Raw genomic sequence first — 10064 nt, forward strand, 5'->3', positions numbered from 1 at the left:
CCCACTATCTCCTTGGCCTGTGAGTTCTCCCTTGCGAATGACTCCTCTCCTCGCAACGAAGACAACATTGTCACTCGGTCTTTAGAAGAGATATCCAAAGGATTTCTATAGGTAGTCGACGAAAATACACCGCTCACTACAAGGTACAAGCTTGTCGTGAGTCTTGCGTCTCACAAAAGCCTCATAACCCCAAACCTTGATGTGTGCTAACGAGGGAACCTTCCATGTCTGCATCTCGTGAGGTGTTTTGGCAACCTTCTTACTTGGGACTAGATTAAGGATATGGGCGGCAGTCTCTAAGGCATACCCCCAGAATGAGATAGGTAACAAAGCTCGACTCATCATTGAACGAACGATGTCCAACAAGGTTTGATTGCGCCTCTCAGCCACACCATTAAGTTGTGGTGTCCTAGGTGGCATCATATGTGAAACAATCGCATATTCCTTAATATAGATTGGAACTCGATATTAAGATACTCACCACCCTGATCGGATTGAAGCATCTTTATTTTCCTGCCCAGCTGATTCTCCACTTCTTATTTAAACTCTTTGAATCTTTCAAAGGTTTCTGACTTATGTTTGATTAAGTAGATATAGCCATGTATGTTGTAATCATCAATAAAAGTCACATAGAAGCGGTTAACATCCATTGTGCTGGTTTTAAAGGGTCCACACACATCGGTGTGTATGAGATCCAACAAACCTTCACCCCTTTCACAAGTACTAGTGAAGGGTTACTTGGTCATCTTTCCAAGTAAACAAGATTCACAAGTGTCATCCGACCTTAAGTCAAATGACTCCAAGACTCCAACCTTTTTGAGTTATCCTATGCGCTTCTTGCTGATATGTCTAAGACGACAATGCCACAAGCATGCCTTATCCAAATCTTTGGAAGAATCAATGTGCAACACATTATTTCCTAAGTAGTCTACAACCATCACAGTTTCATATACACCATTACAAGGTAATGCTTTAAAATAAAAAAAATACCATTATAAAAAGCATTAATAGCACGAATCTCATTATCAAATGAAAAACTAAAACTTTGTTTGTACAAACCATAAAAGGAAATAATATTTCTCGCCATATCAGACAAGTAGCAACAATTATTCAAATCTAATTCTAACCCACTACTATGAAATAAAGAATAAACTCCAATCATGGTGACAGGTGAAAGCTTCCTATTCCCCATGATCATGTTCATCTTCTCGTGCTCCACATCCTTACTACTTTTTAGTCCCTGCAAATCAGAACATATGTGAAATCCACAACTTGTATCAAGGACCCAAGAACACGAATTTGAAGAGTTATTTGATAGAATAGTATAAATATATGCATGGGTGGCCTTAACCTTCCCATTCTTGACATTCTACAAGTATTTGGGGCAACTTCGCTTTCAGTGCCCCTTTTCATGACAATAGAATCACTCTGCTTCCTTAGGAATGGTAGAGGGAGCAGTAGAACGAACTTTGGTCCCACTAGAAGAGGATCCATCAAGGACTTTCCCTTGCGGCTCTTAGAGGGAGCCTTCCTCTTCTTCCCTTTCCCATGTCCAATTGCCAAGACAGGGGCAACTGCAGTAGAAGTAGAAACAATAGATTTACCTTTGAGACTACTTTCAGCAGTCCTCAAAAGGCCTTGAAGCTTGCTAAGAGTGACCTCCTCCTTGTTCATATGATTGGTCATACGGAACTGATCATAACATGGAGGTAAAGAGTGTGGAATGATATTTATGGCCAACTCTTCATCGAAGTTCATATTCAACTTCAACAAGTGGTCCACAAACCTTTGCAATTTATACAAGTGGGCCATGATCGGTTGACCATCCTTCATCTTTGTTGTTATCATGGAGGCAATAATTTCATACCTCTCTTGTCGACCACTCTAATGGTAACTTTCCATCAGGTCTTGGTGCATCTCCATAGGGTAGAAGTCCTCATAGGACTTTTAGAGTTCAATTGTCATAGTGGCCAACATGATACAAAACACCTTGGTGGCATCCTTCTCATGAGTCTTAAACTCAGCAATCTCCTCAGGAGTAGCAGACGACTCATCAATTTCCTTCAGCTCTTTGTCGAGGACATATTCCTTGTCCTCGTAATGAGTAACCATCCTGATGTTCCTGATCCAATCATTAATGTTGGAACCATCTGTCACACCCCCAAACCTAAACGGCGGAAACGTTCGGGGGCGGAGGATGTCATGTACAATAACATAACAATTGAATATCAAAGAAAGTACACACCACCATAATTTAAATATATTTGAAAAGTTTGCACGATTGTATGTGTTACATGTTTGAATATCAAATACTATATGGTGATCTAAAATATCACTACGAGAAAATAGCCCTTTAATGACGCGCAAACAATGACACACGGTGATTTACGATACGCAAAAGCGTGTACCATTAAAATAATGTCATCTCTTCTAAAATTTGAATGATAAACGACACGCTTTTGTGCGCGCCCCAAAATTAATGTCCAACAAAAAAAAATTAAAAACACGGAGGGCACTTACTTAAAAATGGGCTTCGTCTAGAAATGTCGCTTTATATTTTTTGAATGAAAGGCGCTTTCTCTTCTTTTGCAACTGGGGGAAAACGAAAATCCCAAAAGTTTGAAAGGCCGCCATTGTTATCCTCTACATTATTTCCATCGTTCTTTTCTCTCTCTCTCTCTCTCTCTCTCTTTGTCTCTCTCTTAGTCTCTCTCTCTCTCACTCTAATACACAAAAAAAACCCTAATATCATCATCAATCCTCTTTTCTCCCACAACAAAATCGCAATATCACCAAATCTCTGATCCCGTCTTTTGAACACATCAGGAGCTTCAATCACTAGCTCCTGATGTGGGTTTCAATACTTCCATCTCAACTTTCTCTTCCATCTACAATATTTCTTTCCGGCGATGAAGGTTTCTCATGATTTTTTGTTGTACTTACAAGCCCTAGGTCTTGATGCGTGATGTGTGCTTATCTTGCACCTGATGCATCCCCTCTCCCAGTACTGATCAAGCTTCGGAATGATTGTTATCCCTCCACCTTCCCCTGTGAATACGCTCCCACCTCCCATAATGTAAAACTCCTAAAACTGCCTCCACGATTGATTGAAGTTTTTGTCTGTTAGTCTTGAACCGAAATCAGTTCTATGATTGATTGAAGTTTTTGGAGAAATCTCGGCAGTGAATTTCGTTGAATTCTAGTTCTCAAATATGAAGATTTTAGCTTCGAATCTTATTGAAATGAGCTGAATCATTAATTGAAAATTTCTAGTGAAGTATCACTACTAGAAAATCGGAAATACGATACACAAGATAGAGTACGGTTGTGTATTTTGACCGTACTCTAATACAATTTTATATTTTTGTTTTTTTGTCCGCCTATTTTTTTAAATGATTGTCAAATATGTTCTATTTTTTACCTCCAGAGCACTCATATTTTCATTTGCACGACTTCACCACTTCTCTTAGCATTCACTCATCATCTCGTCACCATGACCATGAGACTATCATCATCTTCGAGCCAATGACTCCTCCTATTCCCTTGCTAGTTTTTTCAAGAAGGTATGAATGTTCCTAGATATTTCATCTCCTTTTTAATATGTACCTCTATCGATACTTTTCTAGTGTTTCAATTTGCCTTCTTCTTGTAATTTTAGTCCGTTTTGAAATCTTTATTGTGAATCATTATCTGATATGGCTATATCCTTTCATTCTCTCCTATTTTGTATAATTTTCTTGTGTTTTGTAATTGCACATAATGTGTTCGATGTAATGTCCGATTCAGATTATTCATATTTTTTTACCTAGATTCAGAATCTAATACTTACCTTTTCAATAATGATCAACTGAATGGATATAGGAAGTCTTTAAATTTCAAATTAGGCGATGGAGTATATAAATTATAAAAGAACGATATCTTTTGAGGAGGTAATTTTTCTGATGATTGCTCATGTTCTTATTATTTTCCTCTTGTTTTCTTATTCAATTAGGCTGAGGTGACAATTTCAAGTGCAATTAGCAAAGATTGATTCTAGAATGCCGAAATATTGGTTAATTGACAATGACTCATCTATGTTGAAGCTACCTGGTATGAAACATTGTGTTTTGATGATTTTTCAAGGTAATTTTGCAAATATACGACTGTTTAGTAGTTTACTATTCCCAAATCCTTGCATTGTTGTGCAACTTTACATTTAAAGGTGATTCTGTTTTAGCATCCATGTATCTTGAAAATGAATGCTTTATGTTGTTTATCATACTAAAAAAGTAGTATGATACTTACACATCCATAATCTTTTCATTTTGTATATGAATTTAGCCTTTAGCATATATCATTTTGAGATCACTGCTAGCATGCTTATATTTGGTGTTATATCTTGTATGACATCTTCAGGGGAAGTTTGTCAACATTAGTTTTGCCTATATATGCAACTATTATGAATATAAAGTATTGTTTTGAGATGTATGTGTTCAATATTCACATTTTATTTATATCCACATGATTGTTTTATTATTATTATTATTATTATTTTTTAATATTGTGGACTCACATGCTTAACAGAATCAAAGTCATAGTTAACACAATATAGGCCATTCCCTAACATCAGCAACAAGTTAGTGTCATTATTCCACCATGTATGACATCTTTTGTTATTGTTGCTTGTTTGTTCCTTACCTAAAACCTTGCACAACAGGCTACTGTTACCAGTTATACCCTCCATGTAAATTTGATCTTTGAGCATGACTATTCATATGGTTTTTTCCCACTTCTTTGTATATATGTATAAACTTAGTATCTTACTAAATGTGTTTGGTTTAATGTTACTCTAATAGCCTTTCCTGAAAATTCCTATTACTTTTTAGAAGGTTGGAGGTAACCATGCTCAGAGTGTTGGGTTTTCTACTAATGGATTTACCACCACAGCCACTATGAGGAAATTGCATCTCATATGGGTTTTCTGCAAATGCATATTGAAGTATACATATACCGTGTTTGGTAAATCTGTCACCAAACTCTTTTATCATAACTTTCACCTTATTACTATTATTGTTTTTCTTTTTTAGTTTTATTTATGTTGTATGGCATGATATTTAACAGGAGTAATGTGATTGGCATGATATGAACAAACATGCTAGCAATGTTACCTACATTGGTTAGATGGGCTCTTGAGGTTAGTAATTTTGTATCAACTTGAAACAACATTTGCAATTTGTTCATATTTTGGTGAATCTTGATGCGTTCTTTTTCTTTTTCTTTTTCTTTCAAAAGAGCATTCCACCGGAAATCATTGACACCCATGAACTGGAATGACATAGCTGATTCACTTTATATTTTTATTTCCTCATTAATGCAATGGATGCGTCATTAACAATGTAATTTTGTTGGTTTGTTTAATGTTGATGGAGTGCGGTTAATATTGTGGAAAAGAGGATTGGAATATAGTACGGTTAATAATGTGTATTATATGTGGAATAAAGTGTGTATTATATGTGGAAGTATTATAGAGATAGAGTACGGTGTTTAACCGTACTCTATTTTTGCCCTAATCTAATACACCCCCATATAATACGGGATGCTATCCCGTACTCTATTTTGGTAAACAACCGTATTCTATTTATGTTTTTCTAGTATGGATCTAAATAAGAAGCGAATCAAAACCTTGAAGGGGAAACCGAGGTTTTCAGATTTCAATTTAGTACCGAATGATTGGGGAGCTGATGTCCATCCATGGTTGAGTGTTCTCGCCAAAGCGTATCCATTCCTGGAGGAGCTGCGACTGAAGAGAATGACAGTTTGGTACTCATTGCAGGTAAAATTTCTACTTTTATTCTCAATGTTAGAGCTAAATATGTTCTCCAAGGTGCATCAATCACTTTATCTGTTCAACAATTCATATGAATTTGTCAAATTAGGTTGATATTTTAGCTAAATATGTTCTTGATTTATCTTTTGACCAAAATTTCTAAAATCTCGATGAAACTTTTTGTAGATATTTGAGTTGAGTTCAACAGAAGGGCTAGAAGTTGGTCTTTATCTATTCAGAAGAGTACCTCATTCCAGAATTCTTGTATGTGGAGGAGATGGGATAGCGGGGTGGGTATTGGATGCAATTGAGAAGCAAAGTTACGTTTCACCCCCTCCTATAGCCTTTCTACCTGCTGGAACTGGGAATGATGTGGCTAGGGTTTTGAATTGGGGTGGTGGTTTAGGGTCTGTAGAGAAACAAGGAGGACTTTGCATGATGCTGCAACACATGGAGCATGCTTCAGTTACTGTTCTTGATAGGTGGAAGATTTCTATTGCTAATCATAGGGGTCGACCAATATGCATAATTGCTTTCATTTGTACGCGTAGTGGCTTTCATTTATTGTCTTGTTGCATTTATTCATCAGGTTATTGTGAAAACTGTTCCTGTAAAACGTGGTCACAAGCTGAGAATTACATGGCCAATGACACCTGGCATTGATCATTACATGGAAGGGCCAAGTAGGTATCTTGGACATTTAATTGGTCATGAAGGAGAAGGATCCCTCTTCTATGTCTTGAAGAAATTGGGTTGGGCAACAAGCTTGTCTGCTGGTGAATCAGACTGGATTGTGGAGTTCTCTTTCTTTAAAGTGGTTATTGAATTAATTGATGTTGGACATGGTTAGTGTTTCCAGTCTTCTGTTTCTCTCTGTGTGTGTTCATTTCTTTCATGTTTATTTAGATACTGACATCATTTGTAATATATGTTTCATGAAAACACTAGCAAATTGATTATCAGGACAAGATTCTTCTAATTGATTATGCTGTGAAATTTTCATCAAATATGTAGGTATTTGCACTTTTTATCATATTTTTGCTTTACTTATTTGAATAATCATTTTGATTTTTAACAACATTGCAGTTATACCCTTCAAAAGATTAGCTAGTTGGATCATCTTTACCTTCCACTTTTTTCCCCTGAAGTTATTCAGTCTGCACTAAGTGAGATCACACCAAACAATGTAAGGTAGCGTATCATCTATCACTGAGTTTGTTAGTGCTAGCTAAATTTAAATGATTTCTCAGTATGCCCTTCTGGTTCCAGAAACATTTGGGAGTCAACAAACTTTGATGGACATACTGAGCTAACAGAGCCATGGTATGGAACTGCATTTTCTATTGAAAAAATCACTGGCTCCACCATTTAGGTATTACTTTTGACTTTTCTTTACATGTGTTTGACTTTGTAATCAAAATTATTTATAATATCACATGTGTAAATCACTGGCTCCACCATTCTAGTCTATTTCTGTATTTGTGATTCGATTTTTGAAAAATTTCAAATCATTTTTCAGGTATAAAGTTGTGAAAGCAAGAAGTGGGGTAGGCCATACTGTTTTTCTAATTGAAGATGGCCTTTCTTTCTCTTTTGGTTGGAACAAGCATGGGCAACTTGGAACAGAGTCAACCAAAAATGGTGATTTTCTCTGTAGAATTTGAATTATCTCCATGCTTATATTCTGGCTTCTAGAAGATTCTTTCATGCTAACACGTGTTTTTGATTATGTAGAGTGTCAATTATCTCCAGTACGTTGTCTTATAACGGATGAAAAAGATGTTTCATGTGGGGCTACAAAAGGTGTTAGTGTTAGTGATGAAAGCTTGGTTCAGATTCAAAAAGTGTTGTAGAGCTAACAAATGGTTCTTCAGGTATGCAATACTCTAGGCATAATTATAATATAAAACTATAAAAAATTTAATTTTTTGATATATATAATTTTTATTTTGTTTTGCAGAGGATACTAAAGAGCAAATCTTGCAAAGGATATTTTTTTGTTTTGTTTTGCAGAGGATACCCCTCACATTTTCCCAAATTACCCCTTCCTCTACAATGTTTTTTTGTTTCTGTGTATTTTGTGCATCAGGTAAAGTTGGTGGAAGAAAGGAATATGAAGCCACTTGATTCAAATCTTGCAGCATTATCAGCAAGATGTAGTAAAGACTTGGAGTTGAATTTGGCTAAGTCATTATTGAGTGAGATGGGCCAATGTACAACTTTTTATCCATATAACAGCTGTTTGGAGCATTAGTCTTAAAGAATTATGAAAGGCAAGATGCAACTTTACTTAGTTGGAATTTGATGTAGAGAGTAGATTAGATGCAAATTTAGATATTGTAAAAAATAGAATTATATGACATTAAATTTTGTGCAATGGATTGTATTTTTTGTATATGATATTTTATTTCTATTAAAAATTAATAAATATATAAATATTTTTTTAGAACATTTAAAATTATGATACGCAAAAATGTGTGTCATCTTCATTTATGACATGGCCTTTCTTGACAGGGGCTTCCTTGATACGCATTGTGTGTCATAAACACGCGCGTCGTAAGGTCACGACACGCAAATGCGTGTCGTCTTCCTTTATGACAGGGCCTTCCTTGATACGCATTGCGTGTCATAACCGCGCGTCGTAAATGCGCGTCATAAATGCGCGTCGTAAATGCGCGTCGTCTCTCTTTATGACAGGGCCTTCCTTGACACGCATTTGCGTGTCGTCTGAGCATTTTACGATGCACAATGAGCGTCGTAAAAGGCCTTTTTTCTAGTAGTGTATGTTACTAACGCCAGCGTGTTAGTCTTCAAAAGTAGTTGCTACCTGGTTTAGCGTTTTCTTGAGAATACAAGTTATTTCAAAGAAAAAGTGCCAACAATAAACTTGGTGAGTTCATAAGCAGTTTCTTGAGAAAATGTATGCCATTCGAAAGTTCACGTTCGTTTTCCAGAAAATCCAATATTTTCTTATGAGTGTATGAAATGAGTATGAATGATTGTTGTATAAATTGTACGTATTTGAACCAGGAAAATCCTATATTTTACGAATGTTATAGTAAAAATGATTTGTATGTTCTTGCATGTTTACAAATGTTATAGTAAAAATGGTTACCCTTGATATGATCCAAACGTATAAATAAAACTTCAAATATTCATAATTATGTTTCATCCCGAGAGGGTAGAGTGGTGTAAGATGTTTGCATGTTAACAAAATACATGTTATAGTTATAAAAATAACATGAAATGTATAACAAAATATTGATGTTTTCACACGAGATTAACCATGTGTTGACTTGTATCCCCCCCCCCCCTCGTAAAGTGTTCAAAAGCAAGTTAAAAGCATAGAAATAGGGGTATGAACTCACTTGGTTGAAGTGGCGGTTTGAAGAAGATAAGATAATAATCGAGCAGATCTTCGACTGGAGACAACAGATTTCTCAGAATCTTGGGAGCGTAAAACATCCGTCAGCGCTTGGATATGAAACTGGAAAGTTGGGGTAATCTCGAGAGGTTAGAAATGATAAAATCGGGAGCATCGATGGTGAATTAGCAACCTTTTCCTGTCATCCTCGCACCCTTTATATAGGGGCTGGAAAAGATGCAAACGCGGGGCGTTCCTGCTAGGTATGCGGAGCGTTTCCCCTACGCAGGGCGTTCCCCTGAACACAGCGCGTTTTAAAGCCCAAATAAGTCATCGCTTATGAACCTCGGATGGGATGGCGAAGGGACAGGTCTACGAGCACGAACGCGGGGCGTTCCCTTCAGACCAGCCTCAGAAGTTGTGCCCTTTTCTTGTAAAATCCGTAACTTTTGCGTACAAGTTCCGATTTCGACGTTCTTTATGTCCACGTGTAGCTAAGAAAATGCTCTACAACTCTCGTTTAGACTTCATCGGCTAATTTTGATTTTATTTTTAATAATATATTTTTAACAGGACGGGACTGGAGCAGTCTTGATTCTAGTGTCGCCCACTTCCGCCCAGCACAGAGGTGATCTGCACTTGCGGTCGTAAAGGGCTTCGAATGGAGCAGTCTTGATTCTAGTGTGATAACTGTTGTTATAAGAGAACTCGAACAATGGCAAGTGGACGTCCCATGCTTTACCGAAGTCACTTACACATGCTCGCAACATGTCTTCTAAGGTTTGGATCGTTCTCTCACTCTGTCCGTTCGTTTGTGGGTGATAGGATGTACTCATATCTAGCTTAGTACCTAAGGCTTTCTGTAGTGTTTGCCAGAACCTTGAGGTGAATCTA

General features: G+C 36.7%; 1 long non-coding RNA gene across 2 annotated transcripts; it reads left to right on the plus strand.

The window, feature by feature from the left end:
* Nucleotides 1–2416: 2416 nt before the first annotated feature.
* LOC111898022 (uncharacterized) lies at nt 2417–8168 on the plus strand. 2 transcript variants are annotated; one of them, XR_006192312.2, is made up of 11 exons: nt 2417–3563; nt 3992–4998; nt 5101–5812; nt 5993–6288; nt 6396–6651; nt 6755–6816; nt 6893–6997; nt 7076–7178; nt 7326–7447; nt 7541–7680; nt 7767–8168. It is a non-coding gene; the product is annotated as an uncharacterized LOC111898022 (long non-coding RNA). The 2 variants fall into 2 exon arrangements; XR_002852460.3 differs by having other exon boundaries at nt 2418–3563; nt 5993–6651.
* Nucleotides 8169–10064: the final 1896 nt, after the last annotated feature.

Source organism: Lactuca sativa, chromosome 5 (genome assembly GCF_002870075.4).
Source record: "Lactuca sativa cultivar Salinas chromosome 5, Lsat_Salinas_v11, whole genome shotgun sequence".
Classification (NCBI taxonomy): domain Eukaryota; kingdom Viridiplantae; phylum Streptophyta; class Magnoliopsida; order Asterales; family Asteraceae; genus Lactuca; species Lactuca sativa.